Here is a 25594-nt window from a genome sequence, read left to right on the forward strand (position 1 = left end):
TAATTTATGAAGAAAAGAGGTTTAATTGACTCACAGTTCTGCAGGCTGTACAGGAAGCATGGCTGGGGAGGCCTCAGGAAACTGACAATCACGGCAGAAGGCGAAGGGGAAGCAGGCACGTCTGGCCATGTTGGAGCAGGAGAGACAGAGAGAGTGAAGTGGGAGGGCTGCACGCTTTTAAACAACCAGATCCCACAAGCGCTCACTCAATATCACGAGAACGGCAAGGGGGAAGTCGGCCCCCATGAGCCAATCACCTCCCACCAGCTCCCTCCCACAACACTGGGAATTACAATTTGACATGAGATTTGGGTGTGGATACAGAGCTGAACCATGTCAAGGGTAGTTCAACCGCTGAGATTGATTGATTGATTGATTGACTGAGATGGAGTCCTGCTCTGTTACCTAGGCTGGAGTGCAGTGGCACAATCTCGGCTCACTGCAACCTCCGCCTCCCGGGTTCAAGCGATTCTCCTGCCTCAGCCTCCCGAGTAGCTGGGACTACAGCACATGCCACCATGCCTAGCTAATTTTTGTATTTTTAGTAGAGACAGGGCTTCACCATGTTTGCCAGGCTGGTCTTGAACTCCTGACCTCGTGATCACCCTGCCTCGGCTTTTCTTTTGCTGGAATTACAGGCGTGAGCCACTGCACCCGGCCAACAACTGAGATTTAGAAGGCAGTCGAGTCCACTATACCGCACCTCACCTGGTTTCTTCCTCTGTTGGGGCCCCTCGTGGCCACTGTTCTGTTACTTTTTGGTCCTATTTATTTAAATGGATGGTGAGCTGTTTGTCCTCCAGGCTCCAACACTTCCACCTTCAGCTTGTATTACAACAATACCAGCCTTTCAAGCTACTCCGGGTGACCCCAGAACTCATTTGAACTCAGAAGCCCAAGAGTTTCATTCCTTTCACTTTAGGGGACTCAGTGCCCTGCTCAGCATGAAGTCGAAGCAGAAGCATGACCTCCATCCCTAATCCCTCAAGAATGAGGAGTGGAAGGTGTTGGCAGGAGGGTGGGGGTGAGGTTTGTAGATCTGTAACTGCATCAGACCAAATCTGGTTCAACTTTTTTTTTTTTTTTTTTGACGGAGTTTCACTCTTGTCACCCAGGCTGGAGTGCAATGGTATGAACTCAGCTCACTGCAACCTCCACCTCCTAGGTTCAAGTGATTCTGCTGCCTCAGCCTCCAGATAGCTGGGATTATAAGGGTGCACCACCACACCTGGCTAATATTTATATGTTTAGTAGAGACGGGGTTTTACCATTTTGGCCAGGCTGGTCTTGAAGTCCTGACCTCCACCTGCCTTGGCCTCCCAAAGTGCTGGGATTACAGGCGTGAGTCACTGCACCCGGCTCAGTTCAACTTTTATGTAATGAGGTTGTCAGTTGTTTTTCAATTGCCATGGACCCACAGGTTGAAGGGCATGTACCCTGTGCATGCCCAGGGTAACCAAGCATGCAACCACGGAGTGGAAACTAAAAGCTCGGCCTGAAGAGCTGAGACTGATTTAAGAACTGGACACTCCATGGCAGGAGCCAGGATCCAATCAGATTGAGTTTTGCTGTCACCCCATGGCAGGATCCAGTCAGATCACACCTCCCAGCATTACTTTATTGCAAGATCCAATCAAATCACAACTCATTACCCTATGCTTATAAAACCTGACATAGCCCCCAGCTGGGTAAGGGAGATTTGAGTATTTCTTCCTGCGTTCTTGCTAGCTGAGTTACAAAAAAGCTTTAAAAAAAAGGCCACGCGTGGTGGCTCATGCCTGTAATCCCAGCACTTTGGGAGGCTGAGGCAGGCAGATCACTTGAGGTCAGGGGTGCAAGACCAGCCTGGCCAGCATGGTGAAACCCTATCTCTACTAAAAATACAAAAATTAGCTGGTCATGGTGACACATACCTATAATCCCAGCTACTTGGGAGACTGAGGCAGGAGAATCACTTGAACCCAGGAGGTAGAGGTTGCAGTGAGCCAAGATCACACCACTGCACTCCAGCCTGGCCGACAGAGTGAGAAGACTCTGTCTAAAAACAGAACAGTTAAAATTAGCACCAAATGCTTTACGAGTAAAAAAAGTTTTTAGCTGCATATGTTTAAGTAACTTTTTAGATTGTAAAAAATACACATACAAAATGGAAAGGCACAAAGAAGAGAGCAAAAAGTGCATGAGATCTCACATCCAAGGATAACCGCTGAGAACATGAAAGTGCTGACTCTTCCAGCCTTTATACTATACACATTTAGGCCGTTGTTTTGTTTTTATAAAACCGTAATCATATAATACAGATAGTTTTATAATCTGGTTTTTAAACACAACAATTACATAACATTTAGCTGTTTCTTTTGCATTCAGATTCATAAGGGTTCCAGTAACTCATTTATCAGAAAACCAAGAGAAACAGTCTCATTAAAATATAAGTACATAAGGCAGGCATGGTGGCTCACGCCTATAATCCCAGCACTTTGAGAGGCCGAGGTGGGCGGATCACCTGAGGTCAGGAATTCGAGACCAGCCTGGCCAGCCTGGACCACACGGTGAAACCCCGTCTCTGCTAAAAATACAAAAATGAGCCAGGTGTGGTGGTGCGCGCCTGTAATCCCAGCTATTCAGAAGGCTGAGGCAGGTGAATCGCTTAAACTCGGGAGGTGGAGGTTGCAGTGAATCGAGATCGTGCCACTGCACTCCAGCCAGGGCGCCAAAGTGAGACTCCATCTCAAAAAAAGATAAAAATTAAAAATAAAAAAAATATACATATATTTATATATATTTTTCCAGACAGTGTCTTACTCTGTCTCCCAGTCTGAAATACAGTGGCGCAATCATAGCTCACTGCAGCCTCAAGTTTCTGGGCTCAAGTGAATCTCCCACTTCAGCTTCCCAAGTAGCTGGAACTACAGGTGGATGCCACCATGCCCAGTCAATTTTTTTTTTAATTTTTCATAGAAACAGAGTCTCACTATGTTGCCCAGTCCTAATAAACACTATGTGATGAAAAGAAAAAAGTAAATCACCCTAAAGTTAAGTCTTTAATGTTAAGTCTTTAACGAGAAATGCAAATAAAGCATTTCTCAATAGATTATGGCAAGAGAATCAACTGAAGAATAAACATCTTTAGTAAATCTTTTGCTCATGTGCATTAACCAATACTCTTGAAAACCAAGATTAATTTACTGTACCTTCTTAATATTCCTTTGAAATTCCTTATGGCGCACAGGTAGTGTAGAAAATAACTGCTTCACGCTGACTGTGGTCCCTCTGGGGTGGGAGTAGGGGGTTTTCTGGATGATTTTCCCATCGTGATCAAACACCAGTCGAGTCCCAACCTTCACCGATGCGTGGCAGGTAGAAATGGTGACATCGCTGTGAGAGAATACCAGGCGTGGTGTGCTCAGTGAGAGACCCGTGATGTTGAGCATTGACTATGCTTTTCTTCACTTGCTTTTCTCTCAAAACTTTGTTAAAAAGCTGATGATCCCTCTGAGATAACCAAGATCTAAACGGTTGAGGAGTCATCATAAAATCTAAGGTTTGGCACCTAAAAGACAGTGAGACAGAGAGCACTAAACATACTTTGTTTTGATAAAAGCTTTGATTTCATTTTTCAGGTTGAATTGTAAAACCATAAATGATCTCAAGGTTTATTTATTCACAAATAGAGATTTGTTTTGTTATTACTCTTCAAATAAAATTGTTTTAAAGAATTTTTTAAAGAATTAAAAAAATTTTTTAAATTTTTAAAGAATCCAAGAGATATTATAATTAAAATGTATATGTAGGGCAGGGTGCAGTGGCTCATGCCTGTAATTCCAGCACTTTGGGAGGCCGAGGAGCGCAGATCACTTGAGGCCTGGAGTTCCAGACCAGCCTGGGCAACATGGCAAAACCCCATCTCTACTAAAAATACAAAAATTAGCCAGGAGTGGTGGTGCACGCTATAGTCCCAGCTCTTCAGGAGGCTGAGGCACGAGAATCACTTGAACCTGGGAGGCAGAGATTGCAGTGAGCTGAGACTGTGCCACTGCACTCCAGCCTGGGTGACAGAGTGAGACTCTGTCTAAAAAAAAAATATATATATATATATATATACACACACACACACATACATATATACACACACATATGTGTATATATATACACACACGTATATATACACACACATATATGTATATATATACACACATATATGTATATATACACACATATATGTATATATATACACATATCTATATGTATATATATACACACATATATATGTACATATATACACACATCTATATGTGTATATATATTTAAATATAATTATAAAAATTTAGTATCTGTGCTATAATTAAATAGTGCTTTGGTGAAATGTTTCCCTAAAATTTGATGATGAAAAGCAATGGTAACTGTCATTTATTACCTATATGTTATGTTAAAATTGAGAAGTTACTGTTCTAATAAGGGTAACCATTTTTTTTAACAATACTATTTGCTTCATTTCATTCATTTATTTCCCACATTTCAGAAGTACTAGGACTTAGATTGGCAGTGAGACAAAACAGAATTCAGAAGCTAGAAGCTGAGATACCGAGATAGAAAACTGTAAATAATAACGATTCCAATTAACTTTCTGAGAGGTTTTTCTAAGGGGTCAAGTGAATGGATAAAAACATTGTATCACCTCAGTGCACACAGTGAGCTCAGAGCTTCCCCCTGAAAGCCGAAAGTTTCAACCTCAGTTAGGTCGGCAAACTCTTGAATCTAACATGTGTGATGTTTCAGAGCTGAAAGAGACTGTAAAGTAAGGACTAAGATACCTCAAGTGCTAAAACAACGGATATACATGATATCTAGTAACTGGCTGAAAAAACTGTTTTTGTGTTTCCCAAGACAGTGTTACTCAAAATTCTGAGACATGTGGCCCAATTATTTTATAATAGAATTAGAAAAAGTCAACTTACTTAAGCCTTCAAAGTTTTCTTCTTCTACCCCACATCCATTGTCTGAAACTTCAATGAGATCCACTCCATAGTCCTTAAGCTTTAGATCTAGAAAGTTTAAATATTTATGTATTTATTAAAAATGGACCCATGCTAGAATGGCATGAACCCGGAGGGCGGAGCTTGCAGTGAGCTGAGATCGCGCCACTGCACTCCAGCCTGGGAGACAGTGAGACTCCGTCTCAAAAAGAAAAAAAAAAAAAAAAAAAAAAAATTGGACCCATGCTATAAGCTTTTATATTGATATTATTTATAACATATGCAAATTGAAGAGTCATAACTATACCTTTAGTTAAAAGTACGAGTATCATTTTGTATATTTCATTTTTATAAAGCCCTTTCTGGCCATTTACTAGCCCAGATTAAATAGTTTAGCTTTTTCTTTCCTCTTTTTTTTTTTTTTTTTTTTTGTCCATAGGCTAGTCAAATGAAGCAGTTGGAGTGGAGAAGGAACAAAAAAATCTGTAACTGGTTGTGATCAATTAGTGGTTAACACCGTTGCACTTTGACCAGCCTTTTCTTTTGAAAGAAATAATTTTAACATACCCAGTAAGGAGAAAGAGGGGCAGGCACGGTTGTTCATTCCTGTAATCCCAGCACTTTGGGAGGCCAAAGTGAGCAGATCACCTGAGGTCAGGAGTTCCAGACTAGCCTGACCAACGTGGAGAAACCCTGTCTCTACTAAAAATACAAAATTAGCCAGGTGTGGTGGTGCATGCCTGTAATCCCAGCTGCTCGTAAGGCTGAGGCAGAATTGCTTGAACCCGGGAGGCGGAGGTTGCGGTGAGCCGAGATCGTGCCATTGCACTATAGCCTGGGCAAGAAGAGCGAAACTCCATTTCAAAAAAAAAAAAAAAAAAAAAAGACAACTGGTTCTGGAATCAGACTTCCTGGATCCTATTTTATTAGCTTTATAATCCCAAAAAAAGGAAATTTCCTGTTCCTTAATTTCCTCATCTGTAAAATGAAGATAATAAGTTCTATCTCATAAAGTTACTCAGCTGATTAATAATTTTTTAGGTTTATTTTATTTTGTTATTTTGTTATTTTTTTTCTTGTTTTTTTTTTTTTGAGATGGAGTTTTGCTCTTGTCACCAAAGCTGGAATGCAGTGGCATGATCTGATCTTGGCTCACTGCAACCTCCACCTCCGAGGTTCAAGCAATTCTCCTCCCTCAGCCTCCCGAGGAGCTGAGATTACAGCCATGCACCATCACATCTGGCTAATTTTTGTATTTTTAGTAGAGACAGGGTTTTACCATGTTGGTTAGGCTGGTCTTGAACTCCTGACCTCAAATGATCAGCCCTGCTCTGCCTCCCAAAGTGCTGGGATTATAGATGTGAGCCACTACTCCATGCCTATTTTATTTTTATTGAGACAGAGTCTTGCTCTGTCCCAGGCTGGTGTGCAGTGGCACGATCTCGGCTCACTGCAACCTCTGCCTCCCGGGTTCAAGCCATTCTCATGCCTCAGCCTCCCAAGTAGCTGGGATTACAGGCTTCTGCCACCAGGTCTGGCTAATTTTTATATTTTTAGTAGAGACAGAGTTTCACCATTTTGGACAGGCTGGTCTCAAACTGCTGACCTCAGGTATCCACCCACCTTGGCCTCCCAAAGTGCTGGGATTACAGGTGTGAGCCACCACACCCGGCCTGCTTTATTTTTTTAATAGAGATGAGGTCTCACCATGTTGGCCAGGTTGGTCTTGAACTCTGGCCTCAAGCAATCCCCCCACCTTGGCCTCTCAAAGGGCTAGGATTACAGGCGTGAAACACCACGCCCAGCTATTCTGCAAATTAAATGAGATATTTCTGTGCAATTCTTAGCATAACGCCTGCCTGGCACACCATAAGAACACAATAAAAGCTGTTGTTAGTATTATTACTACCTAGCTAAGTACTAGGCACATAATAGGTGCTAACTTTAACTTAAAAATAATAATTTATTACTACATCAACACTTGATAGTCTTATTTCAATAACAAATGTTTCTTGACTACAACAACACACACTAATCATTTCTTGTGGCTTAAAACTCTCCCAAACTTACCAATATTAGTGGCACCAGCATCCAGACTGTTTTCTACTAACTCCTTCACTGCAGTGCTTAGACTCAGTACCACTGGCCCAGAGCAAATCTGATGGACTGACTTCCGATCAATAGGTTTGATGGCCTTAGCAGGTTCTGTACTAAAGAAATGGTACAAGAAACAAAGCAAGTATTCAGCTATATATTTTCATCCTGATTTTAACTGTGGGAAATGACTCAACACTGTAAATAGTTTATGGGTCTAATCTGTTCATTTATTATATTAACAAATACATTTATTATATCCAGAAATAGAAACACTGTTTTACAATCCTTAAATATGTACCCAAAATACTTCTGGATAGACACTTCAAATTCAACAGATCCTTACTATCTAGGATCCACATGGAGAAAACATACATTGTATCTCTCAAATTACCAAAATCTTTGGCAACAATGGTGTCTTCTCTCTTGAAAACTGAAAGCATGGCCTGGTGGGGTGGCTCATGCCTGTAATCCCAGCACTTTGGGAGGCAGAGGCAGGCGGATCACTTGAGGTCAGGAGTTGGAGACCATCCTGGCCAACATGGTGAAACCCTGTCTCTACTAAAAATACAAAAAATTAGGCAGGCATCATGGGGGGCGCCTATAAACCCAGCTACTCAGGAGGCTGAGGAAGGAGAATCGCTTGAACCTGAGAGATAGTGGTTGCAGTGAGCGAGATCATACCAGTGCACACCAGCCTGGGTGACAGAACAAGACTCTGTCTCCAAAAAACAAACAAACAAACAAACAAACAAAAAACTCACAACAATTCTCTAATGGCGAGGGAGTAAATAAGTGACCGATAATGCTGGAGAAAGAGGAAGTGACTGGGTCCCCAGTACAGGTTAGAATGAAAAAATCCCTACCAATGTAAATCAAATGTAAAATCAACAAAAGAGTTCATGTATGTGGTATGTGTGTGGGAAGGAAAGTGATATTTGGGGGTTGGGAGGTGTTACTGAGGGTACCGAGTACATATAAACAACTCTTTAGTTACTCCCAAAGGTCTGGGATGAGTGTTTTTTAACATGTGATAATCTACTAACTTACCTGGACTATGTTGACATGGAAATTCACCTTCCATTATCCACGGCTCCTCTCCCTGCTCCACTTCCTTCACCTCCACTCCATGATGATGTTTGGCTTGGTGATAATCATACCCTATTAATGGGAAAAGAAGAAGGACTTGGGCAAGCTGCTTGGCTTCAGAATCTCCAAAGTACAAGATGTTGCCACCTCATAAGCTGCATAACAGAAGTGCTCCATTTTTTTACCTTATCAAAGTTAGAACCTTTCAATGAAGAATAATATAAACACTCCAGCTAGTGCCCACAAGGAATTAAATGGTGTCATCACTTATTTCTTCAAACTCAAGGATAAAACCCCATTCAACTGAGAGCATTCAGAAAGCAAGCTATCCTCACCCACAGAAACTAGATGGCTGTAGTTCTCCAACATCACATCCCCGTATGCTATCTTCTCATCAGGGTCCAGTTGCTGCCACTCCTCCTGGGTGAAATCCACAGCCACATCTTTGAATGACACTGGCCCCTGTAATGGCAACATGATCAGAATTGGAATGGAAAAGGGATAGGGGGTTATCATTTTACAAAGTTCACTCGTAAAGTTAACCATGAACATTGTATACCTTATTTTATGTTACAGATTATGGAAGGGAAATCATATTGGAAATCATACAGGAAACATACATCCTTTGGGGATATATATATATAAAATATATATTACCCCACAAAAATAAAAACCCAAAACACAACTGAACTCCTATTTTGCAACTGAACTGAGTTTTGGGGATATGAGATGAGTGAAACACCATGCCTGCTCTCAGAAAGCAGACAACCTAATAAGGAGATAAACATGTAAACAAACACAAGCATTTTACTCCTTGTCACTTCTTTTAGTCTTCTTCGCTGCCAGGCCCTCCCCTTCTCCGGGACCTCTTCATGTTGGAGTGCCCACCACTCAGTTCCTGGTCTTCTTCTTCCTAACTCACTGCTCTGGGGCTCTCACCTAGTTTCAGCTCCTTGTTCTTTTGTCTTTTTTATTCTCATAGCCAGTGGCCTCTGGCTATCTGCATGGCTGAGTTTTATCTCAAACATCTCAATCTCACAGCAATAAATATTCGTTAAATGAATGAATGCCCAAAGCTGCTTTTAGAGTAATGCAGACAAGGTGCAGAATGATTTAACAAAAGAGGATCAAATTATTTTAACTTTATGCCATCAGATTAGGCTTCACAGACTCAGTTAACTTGAAGTCCTTAAAGATGAATTGTGTATTCTATGGGATGAAGGGGAAGAAGAACATGATGAGGTGTAAAAGTACCAATGGCAAACATGAAGCAGCTTCAATTTTTAAGAGGTTGGGGCTGGGCATGGTGGCTCATGCCTATAGTCCTAGCACTTTGGGAGGCCGAGATGAGAGGATCATTTGAGCTCAGGAGTTCGAGACCAGGTTGGGCAACATAGTAAGAACCTCATCTCTACTAAAAATAAAAATTGTTTTAAAAATTGGCTGGGCATCATGGCACATGCCTGTAGTTCCAGCTACCTGGGAGGCTAAGGCAGGAGGATGGCTTGAGCCTGGGAGGTCAAGGCTTCAGTGAGCTGTGAATGCAACACTGCACTCCAGCCTAGGCAACAGAGCGAGACCTTGTCTCAAGAAAAAAAAAAGAAAAATGCAAAACTCCTGGGCTCCAGCAATCCACCTGCCTTGGCCTTCCAAAGTGTTGGGATTACAGTCTTGGGCCAGCATACCCCGCCCAAACTTGTAGTTTAGAAAAAGGAAGTGCCCAGTAAGCATGTTGCATTATCCTGTTATTTATAAAGAAGATATCAACAAGGGGTTCAAACCCAGTGATATACCTAGGACCATGTAGATCCCAAGAGATAGCAGAGGCAGAGCTGCTAGGCTGGTGGGCTGAGAAACTAAAGCAGAACATCCAAGCTTATCCACAGGCAGGCCACAGGAGCTGATAAAATCACCGAGAGAGAGTAATAACCTTCTAGGTTAAGTTAGTCCAGAAGGCAAGGAGGTGGAGGGGTTAGAAGACAGATCAGCCAATAAATAACATAAAATTACATGCCAATACAATACCACTTATATCAATACAGATACCCATAATGAAACATAACCAAACAAAATCCAGTACCAGATTAAAAACATAATATACAACAGACAAATAGGACTTATTCCAATAATATAGACTAGTTTAATATTTGGAAATCTATTAATATGATAGGCCACTATAACACAGCAAAGAAGAATAAACTTCTTGTATCCATGAAGATACTTGAAAAAGCTTGACAGAAAAACCTGATTTAAAAAAACAAACTAAAGAAAACAGAAACTGATGGATGCTTCATCAACATCAATATTATGTATATATACACATATAAATATTACACCCTAATACGCAGTAGTACATATGATATATATGTGACATATGTATTTCAATTACACACAAGCAAATATATAGTTTGTGTGTATACACACACACACACATGCACGTGCACATACACGGACACACATAAACTCTTATGCCTCAGTCTTCTTGGTCCAAAAGTCAGGATTTTACTTAACAGGGAAAAACTACATACCTTCCCACTAAGATCAAGAACAAGGTATTAATAAAATGCTCATTATCTACAACTAGAGAAGAGAAAACAATTAGAGGAATATAACTTAGGAAAAGTAAAAGTGCTCGGGCGGCCAGGCGCGGTGGCTCACGCCTGTAATCCCAGCACTTTGAGAGGCCAAGGCGGGCGGATCACGAGGTCAGGAGATCGAGACCATCCTGGCTAACATGGAGAAACCCCATCTCTACTAAAAATACAAAACATTAGCCGGGCATGGCCGCGGGTGCCTGTAGTCCCAGCTACTCGGGAAGCTGAGGCAGGAGAATAATGTGAACCCAGGAGGCGGAGTTTGCAGTGAGCTGAGATTGTGCCACTGCACTCCAGCCTGGGCGACAAGTGAGACTCCATCTCAAAAAAAAAAAAAAAAAAAGTGCTCGGGCACGGTGGCTCACGCCTGTAATCCCAACACTTTGGGAGGCTGAGGTGGGCAGATCACCTGAGGTCAGGAGTTTAAGACCAGCCTGGTCAACATGGTGAAACCCCATCTCTACTAAAAATCAAAAAAAAAAAAATAATTAACTGTATTATTAAGGTCAACGTAATAATACAAAGATATCAGTTACCCTAAATTACTTTATAAATATGCAATCCCAATAAAAATACCAAAAAGCTTTTTCCTGGAACTAGATAAGCCGACACTACAGTTCATATGAGGTGGAAGAAAATCAAAAACAGCTCAGGGAAAAAAAACATTTGGACATGGATAAAACTGGACCCAGGCCAGGTGTGGTGGCTCATGCCTGTAATCTCAGCACTCTGGAAAGCTGAGCCAGAAGGACTGCTTGAGGCCAGGAGCTTGAGACCAGCCTTGGCAACATAGCAAGACCCTGTCTCTACAAAGAAAAAAATATATATATTAGAAAAAATAGAGAGAGAGAGACATGAGGACTTCTGCCCTCAGGTGTGATAAACTAACAGGTACTGCATATACCCTCCAACCTGAAACAGCACACACCAAAGAACAACAACAAAATCAAAAACAGAAAGAAAAATAAAATGGAGAACATATATGAAGCAATGGTTTGTTTGTTTTTGTTTTTGTTTTTGTTTTTTATGAGACAAAGTCTCGCTCTTGTCTTCCAGGCTGGAGTGCAATGGCACAATCTTGGCTCACTGCAACCTCCGTCTCCCGAGTTCCAGCGATTCTCCTGCCTCAGCCTCCCAAGTAGCTGGGATTACAAGCATGCACCAGCACGCCCGGCTAATTTTTGTATTTTTAGTAGAGACGGGGTTTCACCATGTTGGCCAGGCTGGTCTTGAACTCCTGACCTCATGATTCACCTGCCTTGGCCTCCCAAAGTGCTGTGATTACAGGTATGAGCCACCACGCCTGGGCTGAAGCAATGGTTTTCAAGGCACTGATTATCAGGCAGTAGAGTTATCTATGAGTGATGGGAAATAAACAAGGTGAACCAATCAACTTCTGCCTTGAGTGACTCCAGGCCACGGAGCAGGGAAGAACAGAGGCAGATGTGAGGAGAAAGAGCTGCGAGTCGGGAAAATGGGCAGGAAACTACAACCCAGAAGGAAAACAATCAGTCCAACAAAACTGGCCCAGAATTGACACAGAGTTCACAACTGGCACAGAGCACTGAGAGAGTTCATCGTTCTATTTCAAATGTTCAAAAAAATTGAGACAGGCAAGATGTGAAAAAGACCCATGCTAACCTTCTACAGATAGTACAATATCTGAGATGAAAATTATACTGGACAAGATGAACAGCATCGTGGAAAAAAGAGATTAGTGAATATAAAGACAGCAACAGAAGTTACATAAAATGAAACAGAGAAAAAAGAATTAAAAGCAAATAAAGAGCAACAGTATGTTGTGGGAAAATTTCAAGTGGCCTAATATACAGGCAACAAGAATCAATGGAGGGGAGGTGGTGGGTACTTGAAGAAATAATGATAAAAATGTTCCCCAAGTGATGACACCATAAACCCAAGATCCAAGAAGTTCAATGATCCCCAAAACAGAAACATGAAAAAAAGATACCATGACATATTGCAATCAAATTGTCCAAAACTAGTGATAAAAAGTTTAAAACAATAAGGGGGGAAGAAAAAAAGACATGTTATATATAGGGGAACAAACATGAGTATGAGATCAGATTTCTCTTAGAAAAAAATGTAAGTAGGAAGACAACAGAGAAACATATTTAAAGCACTGTGGAGAAAAATCCAGCAAAAACACCTTTAAAAGCAAAGACACAATGAAGACATTTGCAGACCTACAAGAATTCATCACCAACTAGAAGAAATGTTAAAGAAAGTCCTTCAGGCAGAAGTAAAATGACAGAAAATAAAAATTTAGCTTTACATAAAGGAATGAAGAGTACCAGAAATGGTAACTGTGTATTTTCTCTCATTACTTAAATCTCTTTAAAAGATACCTGGGCCAAGTGTGGTGGCTCACACCTGTTATCCCAGCACTTTGGGAGGCTGAGGCGGACAGGTCACCTGAGGTCAGGAGTTCGAAACCAGCCTGGCCAACATGGCGAAACCTCATCTCTACTAAAAATACAAAAATTAGCCGGACGTGGTGGTAGGTGTCTGTAATCCCAGCTACCCGGGAGGCTGAGGCAGGAGAATCACTTGAACCCAGGAGGTAGAGGTTGCAGTGAGCCAAGATCGCACCCCTGCACTCCAGCCTGGGGGACAGAGTGAGACTCTGTCTCAAAATAAATAAATAAATAAATACTGTTTAATTAACAACAACGTAATAGATAGTGTGTGGCACTGATACCACCTGTAAAAATGAAATGAACAACAGTGTAAAGACCAAGAGGAGAGAAATGGAAGTGTCCTATTGTAAGCTTCTCTTACTCTAAGAAAAATGGTATATTACTTAAGAATAAACTATGATAATTAAGGCTAAGGCTGCATACTATAAATTCTAACTCACTAAAATAATAACAGTGTGATAGCCAAAAACCCAACAAAAGATATAAAGTAGAATCATAAAAAATTCTCAACTAATCAAAAGGAAGGAAGACAAACAGAGACATTTTAAAAAGAAACAAAGAAGATGAGACTAAAAGAAAGCAAAGACAATGGACTATAACCTAACTCGTTTTATCAATAATCACATTACATGTAAATGGTCTATACATCCCCAATTATGAGACAGAAATAGACTGATGAATACAAGCAAGATCCAAATCTTGCTGCCTACAAGAAATAATACTTTAGATATAAAGATGCAAATAGGTTAAAAGTAAAAGGATGGAATAAGATATAGCATGCATGCATTACTCAAAAGAATGCTTCATAAATAAAAAAGTAAATTTCACAGCCTGGAATATTAGCAGGGATAAGGAAGGCCATTTTACAAAGTGGTTAATTAATCAACAGGACATAACCTTGAACATTTATGTGTCTAATATAACACATGAAGCAAAAATTGGTAAAATTGCAAAGAGAAACAGAACCACAACTGCAGCAGATTTCAATCCCCTCTCCCCCACAATTGATACAAGTGGGCACACAATCAACAAGGATATAGTACACCTGAACAACACAACCAACCAACTTGATCTCATTAACATTTATCAAACACTCCACCCAACCACAGCAGAACAAGCCATCTTCTCAGGCATGCACAGAATTTTCCCAAGACAGATCCTATTATGAGCCATAAATTTAAGAGGTTCCATGTAGTATTCCAGACAAAAATTCAGTCTAAATCTAATCATAAAGAAAGATCAGGGAAACCTAAATTTAAAGACTTCTATAAAATCACTGGCCTGTATTCTTCAAATATTATAATGGCACTGAGGAACAAATCCATATTAAACAGACTTTAAAAAGCATGAAAACTAAAGGCAATTAACAGTCCTAGACTGAATCTTCTACCAAAAATTAAAAATTGCTATAAGGGAAATTACTGGGAAATTGGCCAAACTGGAAAATGAACTACAGATAAAAGTATTAAATAAATGATAAATTTCCTGAATTCAATTACTGTGCTATGGATATTTAACAGAATGTTCTTGATTTTATGAGATATAATCTAAAACTTTATAGGGTAAAGAGGCATGACATACCCACTCTCAAATAGTTCAGAAAATATATATACACACATATGTATATACGCATATAAATGATTAATGTGGGAAAATGTTAAGAATGAAGTGTCTGAACAAAAGGAAGTATCTGGGATTTCTTTGTAAAATCCTTGCAATTTTTCTGAAAATTTGAAATGATTTCAAAATAAAATGCTGAATAGAAAATAATGCTATCAAATATATATTATACATTTGCTATCAAATATATCAAATATATTTCAAAAGGACTCAGAAACCAACTTAAAGGGATTCCGTCTGGCCAAAGATGGAACCACTTAATTTTCAAAAAGAATCACAACTTCTATGTACTGAAATATTTACTATCTGTTTAAACCCATGAGCTCATAATGGTAACAAAACAAAAAAACCTTCCTGCTTAGAAGCCTACTCAATATTATAGAAACTGTCTTTCCTGCATGAATTACATAAACAAATAGAGAATAGAAATTTATCTTTAGAAAAGTATTCTAGGCCAGCTGTGGTGGCTCATGCCTATTATCCCAACACTGGGAGGTCAAAGAAGAGGATCACTTGAGCCCAGTTCAAGACCAGCCTGGGCAACACAGAGAAACCTGTCTCTACTAAAACTTAAAAAATCAGCTGGGCATTGTGGCACATGACTACACTCCCAGCTACTTGGGAGGCTGAAGTGGGAGGATCACTTGAGCACAGGAGTTTGAGGCTGCAGTGAGCCATAAATGCGCCAGCCTGGGCGACAGAGTGAGACTCTGTCTCCAAAAAAAGAAAAGAAAAGAAACGTATTTTGGCTAGTAAATAAAGAATAAATGGTAGAATTAGCAGATCACCATTTTGCCTCCCCTAATGAACTAGTAAATCACAGCAATAATCAACAGTCAATAGTTCTTAACTTCACAAAAACAAAGAAGGTAACACGTGCCTCCAGAAGTAGACAAATGCCACGTATGGTATAGTTGTGTGAAAAGAACTGAACATAAACTTGATTAGACTTCTAGATCAAACTACCAATTTTACAAGGCATATGAGATATTTTTTAAAAATTTGCTAAGGTGAAACAAGGGTAACACAATCCAAACTGAGGATAACCAACACAGTTTCTTCAAAACAATGAGCACGCAGGAGACATACTATGGGAACTATTAAAAGATTTAACGCAACTGCCACGTGTATTAAGGAAGACAGTATTATGGGTTATTCCTAGCCCCTTTAAAAAAATTCTTTATTGGCCATGTGTGGTGGCTTACACCTGTAATCCTAGCACTTTGGGAGGCCAAAGTGAAAGGATCGCTTGAGGCCAGGAGTTTGAGACCAGCCTGAGCAATACAGTGAGAATACATCTCTAGGCCAGGAGCCGTGGCTCACGCCTGTAATCCTAGCACTTTGGGAGGCCGAGGCAGGCAGACTGCCTGAGCTCAGGAGTTCGACACCAGCCTGTGTGACACGGTGAAAGCCAGTCTCTACTAAAATACAAAAAAAACTAGCCAGGTGTGGCAGCGTGCATCTGTAGTCCCAGCTACGTGGAAGGCTGAGGCAGGAGGATCGCATGAGCCCAGGAGATTGAGGCTGCAGTGAGTTTTGATCACGTCTACACTCCAGCCTGGATGACACAGCAAGACCCTATCTCAAAAAAAGAAAAAAAGAAACAAAACAAAAGACTTCACCATTTAAAGACAAACAGAAATACTTACAGATGAATCTTTTTAAGAGCCAAGAAAAGAGAGACTCCATGGAGAAAATATCAGTTTGGAAGTAACGGATGTCAAAGGCAGACAAAGGGTCCTGTGAGGAAGGGGCTAGGAAATGCCCGCTGGATTTGACTGCAATTAAATCACTGGTCATCTTTACTGACTGACTCAGCAAAGTGAAAAGGACAAAACGAAAACACTGAGAACTGAAATGAGAAACAGAAATGAGGAAATCTTCACAAGAGAGTAACTGTTTGTATTGTTTGCTGTGCAACCCAAACAAAAAGACGAACAAATATCTGAAGGATGATCATGTCATTCATTCCCCCCATGATCTAGGACTCAACAGTAAAAACAGAATTCTGTTTACTTGGATCACAATATTTCTGTCCCTGGAAAAATTATACGCACCAAGTTCTCCTTGGGCAGCAGGCCCTCTGCTTACATAAGCACCAAGAATAAGCCATAAGTTACAGTAATTTAATGGTTGTTATTAGGAAAGCTATCCACAATTATATCAACTTGAATGAAGAAATTTTTCCAAGTCCTAGAAAATCTTTTAAATCCACAAGTAACAAAATTGGTTTCTCCTTATAATCAATGCAAATCATGTCATGGATGGTGATATGGTTTCAGTTTGTGTCGCCTCCCAAATCTCATATTCAATTGTAATCCCCAATGTTGGAGGTGGGACCTGGTGGGAGGTGATTGGATCATGGGGACAATTTCCCTTTTGGTGCTGATACTGAGTGAGTTATCACAAGATGTGGTTGTTTAAAAGTGTGTAGCGCCTCCCCCTCCTTCTTCCTTCTCCTCTGGTGATGAAGATGTACCCGCTTTTCCTTCACCTTCCACCATGACTGTAAGTTTCCTGAGGCCTCCCCAGCCATGCTTCCCATGATAGAGCCTGCAGGTGTGAGCCAATTAAACCTCTTTTCTTTATAAATTACCCAGTCTTGGTTATTTCTCTATAGCAGTGTGAGAATGGACTAATACAGATGGCATTTTCCTTTTGTGATGACTGCCAAGAATATCAGTCCTGGATGCGGCTCAATTTCAACAGCCTTAAAATATACTACCCATACATACAAGCTTCACAAATCATTTTTGGTGCTGATCTGCCACACTAACTATATTTTACAGGATAATGTCTATTTCCACATTCCCATTTTAAAGTATGAATCCTGGCTGGGCGTGGTGGCTCATGCCTGTAATCCCAGCACTTTGGGAGGCTGAGGTGGGAGGATCACCTGAGGTCAGGAGTTTGAGACCAGCCTGGCCAACACGGTGAAACCCTGTCTCTTCTAAAAATACAAAAAATTGGCTGCGCACGGTGGCTCACGCCTGTAATCCCAGCACTTTGGGAGGCCGAGGCGGGTGGATCACGAGGTCAGCAGATCAAGACCACGATGAAACCCCGTCTCTACTAAAACTACAAAAAAAAAAAAAAATTAGCCAGGCGCGGTGGCGGGCGCCTATAGTCCCAGCTGCTCAGGAGGCTGAGGCAGGAGAATGGTGTGAACCCAGGAGGCGGAGCTTGCAGTGAGCCAAGATCACGCCACTGCACTCCAGCCTGGGCAACAGAGTGAGACTCCGTCTCAAAAAAAAAAAAAAATTAGCTGGGCATGGTGGCGCATGCCTGTAATCCCAGCTACTCTGGAGGCTGAGACAGGAGAATCGCTTGAACCCAGGAGGTGGAGGTGGCAGTGAAGCAAGATCATGCCACTGCACTGCAGGCTGGGCAATAGAGCAAGACTGCATCTCAAAAAAAAAAAAAAAAAGTATGAATCCTTACAAGCCTCTTAAAATGCACCATAAAATAAAGTTGAGGAACATATACACAAGCAGGAAAACTCACCTGCAATGTGTTCATTTTCTGCTGCTCTTGGAAACATGCAGAGACTGTGGCTGATAGACCTAGAGGGGCAGAAGCAGGTCACTGAAGTCACGAGTGCTCCGGCCTGCAAAGGCAGAAATCTCCTGCATTACGAACCACAAAAGAAAGCTCAAATAGGTTAACACCCTGTGAACACTCAGCCTGCAAACACTCAGAGGGGCCTACAAGAGTGATACAGGGTTTCACCACATTGGCCAGGCTGGTCTCGAATTCTGGCCTCAAGTGATCCACCTGCCTCGGGCCAACATGGCAAAACCCCGTCTCTACTTAAAAATAGCAAAAAAATTAGCCAGGCATAGTGTCACATGCCTGTAGTCCCAGCTACTCAGGAGGCTGAGGCACAAGAATCATTTGAATCTGGGAGGTGGAGGTTGCAGTGAGCGGAGACCACGCTGTTGCACTCCAGACTGGGTGAGAGATACTGTCTCAAAAAAAAAAAAAAAAAAGTGATAGGGGAAGCATGCACTTGTAACTTTGTAACTCTAAGATAATCGGATAGTAATTAGGTGAGCTAAGACTCTCATGGGTAACATGGTCTGCCATCAAGTACAACGTGCAAAAAGAAAAAAATTTCCCATTATACGGCTCATGATTTTTGTGGTTTGTTTGCTGAGACAGGGTCTCAATCTGCCACCCAGGCTGGAGTGCAGTGGTGCATTCACGGCTCTCTGCAGCCTCGACCTCCTGGGCTCCATCCATCCTCCCACTTCAGCCTCCTGAGTAGTTAGGACCACAGGTGCATCCCAGCATGCCTGGCTGCTTTTGTATTTTTTGTAGAGTCAGGGTCTCCCTATGTTGCCTAGGCTGGTCTCTAACTCCTGGTCTCAAGGGATACTCCTGCTCTAGGCCCGCAAAGTGCTGGGATTACAGGTGTGAGCCACTGCATCCGGCCCGCGTTTTCTTATTGTCTCTCTAAACTGCTTAAAATCAAAGAAGCCATAGGAATTGAATATGTGAGCTCTCAGAAATGAAATGTGTATAAAATATGGTTTTGTTTCTAAATTATCTAACTGAACTTGGTTATTGCTGCACCTAATAATCTTCTATTAAGAAAACTAGGATACGGGAGAAAGAACACTGGCCTGGGAGATAAGACTCCTGAGTTCTACTATGAGTAATTCCATCCACAAAGCCAGTGACCTGGTCAAGTCACCCACCTGCTAAGGCCCAGTCTCTTCCCCTAGCAACTGAGGCAGCAGCAGAGAATCCCTGCAGACTGTTCCTGCATTACTACGATTCTCCCAGGGCAGATCTAAGGGGCGAATCAGCAGACACTTAAATGAGAAAACAGAGGTGCTGAGGGACGTTTAGAGGCGGTCGAAATCTGGAGCACGGAGAGGAGGAGGAAGGGCTGTTAGGGGTTAGGGGGGAGTGGAGACGACGTCCGCAGCTGAGGGTGGTGACACCCTCCACGCCTCCATAAGCCTCGTCCTCCCAGATCTTCCCATGCAGCGCCTGTTCGGTGCAGCCGGACCCTGCCCTCGAACCCAAACACACGTCTCTCCTGCAAGCGATCGGGACCCTCCCCCTGCCCCACACTCAAAGGTCCCCAACACACGGTGACTTCATCCAGGCCCTTCTCGCTCTGGGCCCGAAAATCCAAGACTTACCCTCCTGGGGCTCCGCAGCCTCTGCCCCCCGGCTCCCGAGAGGCCGGGGCGGGGCTGCTGTCGCTGGCGCGCGTGTCTGCTCACGAGGTCCCCTCCTGTCCACCTCACCAAGGCTGTTCTGCTCCCGAGGGGCCCGGGCCGGGCCTACGGGGCAAATCCAGGCGGGTGTCCTTCTGGGGGCCCAGATCCGCCTCCCTGGGGCTCATCATACAGCGACGACCTGGTCTAGGCCGCCAAGGACACATACGGGCCAGGCCCGGGTCCCGCCGCCCCTTCGCCTCCGCCGCCACCTCAGCCGACTCCCTCCCGGCCCCTCTGGCCCCAGCGCCGCTGACTCCGGGGCTCACGCTCCGGGGTCCCCGCTTGAGCCTCCACCCGGCCCGCGCGAACCCTGGTCTGCACAGCTCCGCGTCCGCCTAGGTGCTGGCCCAGGGCGGTCAGCGTCCAGCCCCGCAGGCTATGCGATGCTCGTCCACTGCAGGCCAAACCCTAGGAACCAGGTCGCAAGCGGCGACCTGAAGACTCACAGGAAGCGAGGGCAGGGCGGCGGCAGCGCGCATGCCCGAACACGCACGCCGGGAGAGGTGCACACGCGCAGGAGTGCACCGGAAGTCCGCCTCCCAGGGCCCACTGCTGGTCTCAGGACAAGTACTGGACTCTATTTCCCATGAGCCTATGCGCCTCACAAGTTTAGGGGCCGTTTTAAACGTCTCTACCCCGCCTAGAGGATAACAAACTCCAGGCTATGAGCTTTGGCAGCCCTGAACACCGGACTGAACTTCACGTTTGTCTTTACTCCCTTTTAGGGTCAAGTCCAGGGCTGCCTTACTGGGTCCTGGAGCCCAAGTCCTCAGGGTTAGAACCGAGTTTCCCGTAAGGAGAAGGAAAGGAAAGGGTGTCTCTTGGTCACTGCGCTGAAATGCTAAGAGAAGTTTCACTCAAATCCTAGGACAGGATAAATGCCCAGCGATGCTTTCCAAGGAACAAAAAGAAAAAAGAACTTGTAGCCGGGCGCGGTGGCTCACGCCTGTAATCCCAGCACTTTGGGAGGCCGAGGCGGGCGGATCGCGAGGTCAAGAGATAGAGACCATCCTGGCCAACATGATGAAACCCTGTCTCTACTAAAAATACAAAATTTAGCTGGGCTAAATTCGAGTTCTCTCGAATTCCACTTTTGCTCAGTTTTTCTTTGTCAGCACTCATTGTCAGGAGTGTTTAAGTGCTGTACCTGGATCCACTCACCTCAGCCTCCCGTGTAGCTGGGACTACAGGTGTGCACCACCACACCTGGCTATTTATTATTATTATTTTTTGTAGAGATGGAGTCTCCCTATGTTGCCCAGAGTGGTCTTGAACTCCTGGACTCAAGTGATCCACTCACCTGAGCCTCCCAAAGTGCTGAGATTATAGGTGTGAGCCACTGTGCCCGGCCAACTTCCGTTCTTTTTAAATTACCAGGTCTCAGGTACTGTTAAAGCAGTACAAATGAACTAAGAAACTGACTGTAGTAAAAATACATTAAACTTGGTTATTTTATTTTTTATTTATTTATTTTTATTATTATCATTTTTTTGATATGGAGTCTCACTCTGTCACCCAGGCTGGAGTGCAGTGGCGCGATCTCAGTTCACTGCAACCTCCACCGCCTGGGTTGAAGCAGTTCTTCTTCTGTCTCAGCCTCCCGAGTAGCTGGGGTTACAGGCACCCACCACCATGCCCAGCTAATTTTTGTATTTTTAGTAGAGATGGGGTTTCGCCATGTTGGCCAGGCTGGTCTTGAACTCCTGACCTCAGGTGATCTGCCCACCTCGGCCTCCCAAAGTGCTGAGATTACAGGCGTGAGCCACTGCACCCATCCTAAAGTTGGTTATTTTATTTATTTATTTATTTATTTATTTTGAGACAGAGTTTCGTTCTCGTTGCCCAGGTTGGAGTGCAATGGTGCGTTCTTGGCTAATAGCAACCTCTGCCTCCCGGGTTCAAGCAATTCTCCTGCCTCAGCCTTCCCAGTAGCTGGTATTACAGGCATGCGCCACCACACCCGGCTAATTTTGTATTTTTAGTGGGGGGTGGGGTGGTTTCTCCATGTTAGGCTGGTCTTGAACTCCTGACCTCAGGTGATCCACCTGCCTCGGCCTTCCGAAGTGCTGGGATTACAGGCGTGAGCCACCGTGCCTGGCCTCAGTTATTTTAAATAGAGAAAATCCTCAAGGCTCCATTATGGACCCTTTTCTTTTCTTGTACTCTTTCCTTCTGTTATGGCTTTAGGTACGATTCAATTCCCATGACCTCTGACTTCTCTGAGTTAAACTTTGCATCTTCATGGGAATGTTTCAAAGGCAACTCAGCTGAGGCCAGGTGTGGTAGCTCACACCTATAATTCCAGCACTTTGGGAGGCAGAGGCAGGATGATTGCTTGAGGCCAGGATCTGGAGGCTGCAGTGAGTTATGACTGGGCCACTGCACTCCGGCCTGTGTGACAGCGCAAAATCTCCTGTCCCGGCCTTTTTTTTAAAAAAAAAAAAAAAAAAGGCAATTCAGACTGGATGCCGTGGCTCACGCCTGTGATCCCAGCACTTTGGGAGGCTGAGGTGGGACGATCACTTGAGGTCAGGAATTCGAAACCAGCTTGGCCAACATGGTGAAACCTGGTCTCTACTAAAAATACAAAAAGTTAGCCGGGTGTGGTGTCGGGCGCTTGTAATCCCAGCTCCTTGGGAGGCTGAGGCAGGAGAATTGCTTGAACCCTGGAGGTGGAGGTTGCAGTGAGCTGAGATTGTGCCACTGTACTCCAGCCTGGGCAACGGAGTGTAGATTCTGTCTCAAAAAAAAGCAATTCAGCTCAAAACATAATATCATAATATCTATGCTGAGCCTGGCCTTCTTCCAGGTAGATGGCACCACTAATTTCACAATCCAGAAACCCAGGACCCCTCCCTAAAAGCTCCTTCCCTAGCCCCCTTCTATGTAACCCAACTCCTGTCTGTCCATGTCCATTTTACCTGCCATGTGTCTCTCTGGCCTGCCATTTCTCCTGTCTCTCCTGCCACTATCCTGTCTCACATGCCATCACCCTTTGCCTGGACTATGACAATAACTTCCTTGTCGGTTTCCCCTGTCTACTCCAGCTCCACGCCACTCTGTCCTCCATACTGCAACCAGAATGGTCTTTTCAGAATGCAAATCTCATCATGTCACCCCTTTGCCTAAAGCCAATCAACTGCTTTCCCTTGTCTGCACAATTGAATAGACCTTTTATTTTTTATTTTTTTGAGAGGGAGGCTTGCTCTGTTGCCCAGGTTGGAGTGCAGTGGCGTGATCTTGGCTCGCTGCAACCTCTGCCTCCCAGGTTCAAGCGATTCTTGTGCCTCAGCTTCCCGAGTAGCTGGGATTACAGGCGCATGTCGCCACACCCAGCTAATTTTTGTATTTTTAGTAGAGATGGGGTTTCACCACATTGCCCAGGCCGGTTTTGAACTCCTGACCTCAAGTGATCCTCCGCCTTGGCCTCCCAAAGTGCTGGGATTACAGGCATGAGCCACTGTGCCCAGCCTAGTAGAGCTTTTAAAGGACAGTTCAAGATGTTTTTTTTGTTTTTTTTTTTTTGAGACAATGTCTGACTCTGTCGCCCAGGCTGGAGTGTGCAGTGGCACCATCATAGCTCACTGCAACCTCTGCCTCCCGGGCTCAAGCAATCCTCCTGCCTCAGTCTCCCAAGTAGCTGTGACTACAGGCATGTGCCACCACACCCAGCTAGCTTTTTGTATTTTTTGCAGAGATAGGGTTTCTTCATGTTGCCCAGGCTGGTCTTGAATTCTTGGACTCAAGTGATCCACCTGCTTGGGCCTCCTAAAGTGCTGGGATTACAGGCATGAGTCATTGCGCCCGGCCTATGCTTTAAATGGAGCAGGCTCACTTTGGCATTCTGTCACTGGGAGCAGAAAAGCCCAGCTGCAGGCAAAGTGTCCCCGTCTTTGGTATTTATCCAGATCACCTTCCCACTGAGCAAGGTGATCCCACTGGTTCTTTGATCTCCTTAGTTAGAGATGCTAGCTTCTGATTACCTGCCTCATTCTCTCCTTATGTGATGAGTCATTTGGACCAATTCTCCTGCTTACCAAGCCCAGCCTTTCCCAATCTGTGTCTCCCCTGTAGGTCCCCTGGCTTAACACACTGTATTAGGTTGCAGCGTGCTGTGGAAAGGTCGCTCTGCAGCCCAGCCCGGCTCTGTTAGCTCCCTCTGTAAATCCTCTGGTAGCTGTGACTGGTTTGCTCTGAATCCCTTTGACCAGTAGCTTCTGTCTCTGAGCAGAATTGGTCACATCTCATTTTAAGGTAATAGGTTAATTTGCATCGCAAGGGTGCAGAGGGAGGAGCCACAGCCTGAACCCCCAGATTTTATGAGACCTGATCTATATGACTTTTTTTTTTTAAAATATTATGTTTTTTTAGACACGGTCTCTGTCATCCAGGTTGGAGTGCAGTAGTGCAGTCATGGCTTACCGCAGCCTCGACCTCTCCAGGGGCTCACATGATTCTCCCATCTCGCCCTCCCTAGAAGCTGGGGGTACAGGTGCACACCACCATGCCCAGCTATTTTTTTTGTGTGTGTATTTTTTATAGAGACAGGGTTTTGCCATGTTGCCCGGGCTGGTCTCAAATGCCTTGGCCTCCCAAAGTGCTGGGATTACAGGCATGAATCACCATGCCCAGCCTAAATGGCAGTGTTAACCACTTCGGGACTTTTTTTTTTTTTTTTTTTTGAGACGGAGTTTTGCTCTTGTTGCCCAGACTGGAATGCAGTGGCGTGATCTCGGCTTACCACAACCTCCGCCTCCTGGGTTCAAGTGATTCTCCTGCCTCAGCCTCCCGAGTAGCTGGGACTACAGACATATGTCACCACACTTGGCTAATTTTGTATTTTTAGTAGAGATGGGGTTTCTCCATGTTGGTTAGGCTGGTCTTGAACTCCCGACCTCAGGTGATCTGCCCGCATCGGTCTCCCAAACTGCTGGGATTACAGGTGTGAGCCACAGTCCTTGGCCCACTTCGGGACTTTCTATTTGATCATTCCCATGGACAGGAGAGCGTACAGGGAGGATGGAACATGTTTAAGAAGTGCAAACAAATGTCTTTTTTTTTTTTCAAGAGACAGGGTCTTGCTCTGTTGCCCAGGGTGGAGTGCAATGGCGTGATCACTGCAGCCTCAACCTCCTGGGCTGAAGTGAGCCTCCTGACTCAGCCTCCCAAGTAGCTGGGACTACAGGCATATGCTACCATTCCCAGTTAATTTTGTTGTAGACGGGGTCTTGCTATGTTGCCCAGGTTGCTCTCAAACTCCTGCACTCAAGTGATCCTCCCACTGTGGGCTCCCAAATTGCTGGGATTACAGGCATGAGCCACCATGCCCAATATCAAACTAATATTTCTTTTTTTTTTTTTCCTTTTTGTGGAGAACAGCTTCTCACTATATTTTCCAGGCAGGTCTCTTAACTCCTGGGCTCAAGCTATCCTCCTGCCTCTGCCTCCCTAAGAGCTGGGATTACTGGTGTGAGCCACCACACCCGGCTCAAACTAATATTTCTAAGATATATTCCCAGAGGTGTGGGGCTAAGTGGATTCCATGAACCCCA

General features: G+C 43.8%; 1 pseudogene; it reads right to left on the minus strand.

Annotated features, from left to right (window-relative positions):
- LOC129398229 (putative postmeiotic segregation increased 2-like protein 3) lies at window positions 1–25540 on the minus strand (annotated as a pseudogene).
- Between the last annotated feature and the right edge of the window lie 54 nt (window positions 25541–25594).

The sequence above is a fragment of the Pan paniscus genome, chromosome 6, assembly GCF_029289425.2.
Source record: "Pan paniscus chromosome 6, NHGRI_mPanPan1-v2.0_pri, whole genome shotgun sequence".
NCBI classification, from domain to species: domain Eukaryota; kingdom Metazoa; phylum Chordata; class Mammalia; order Primates; family Hominidae; genus Pan; species Pan paniscus.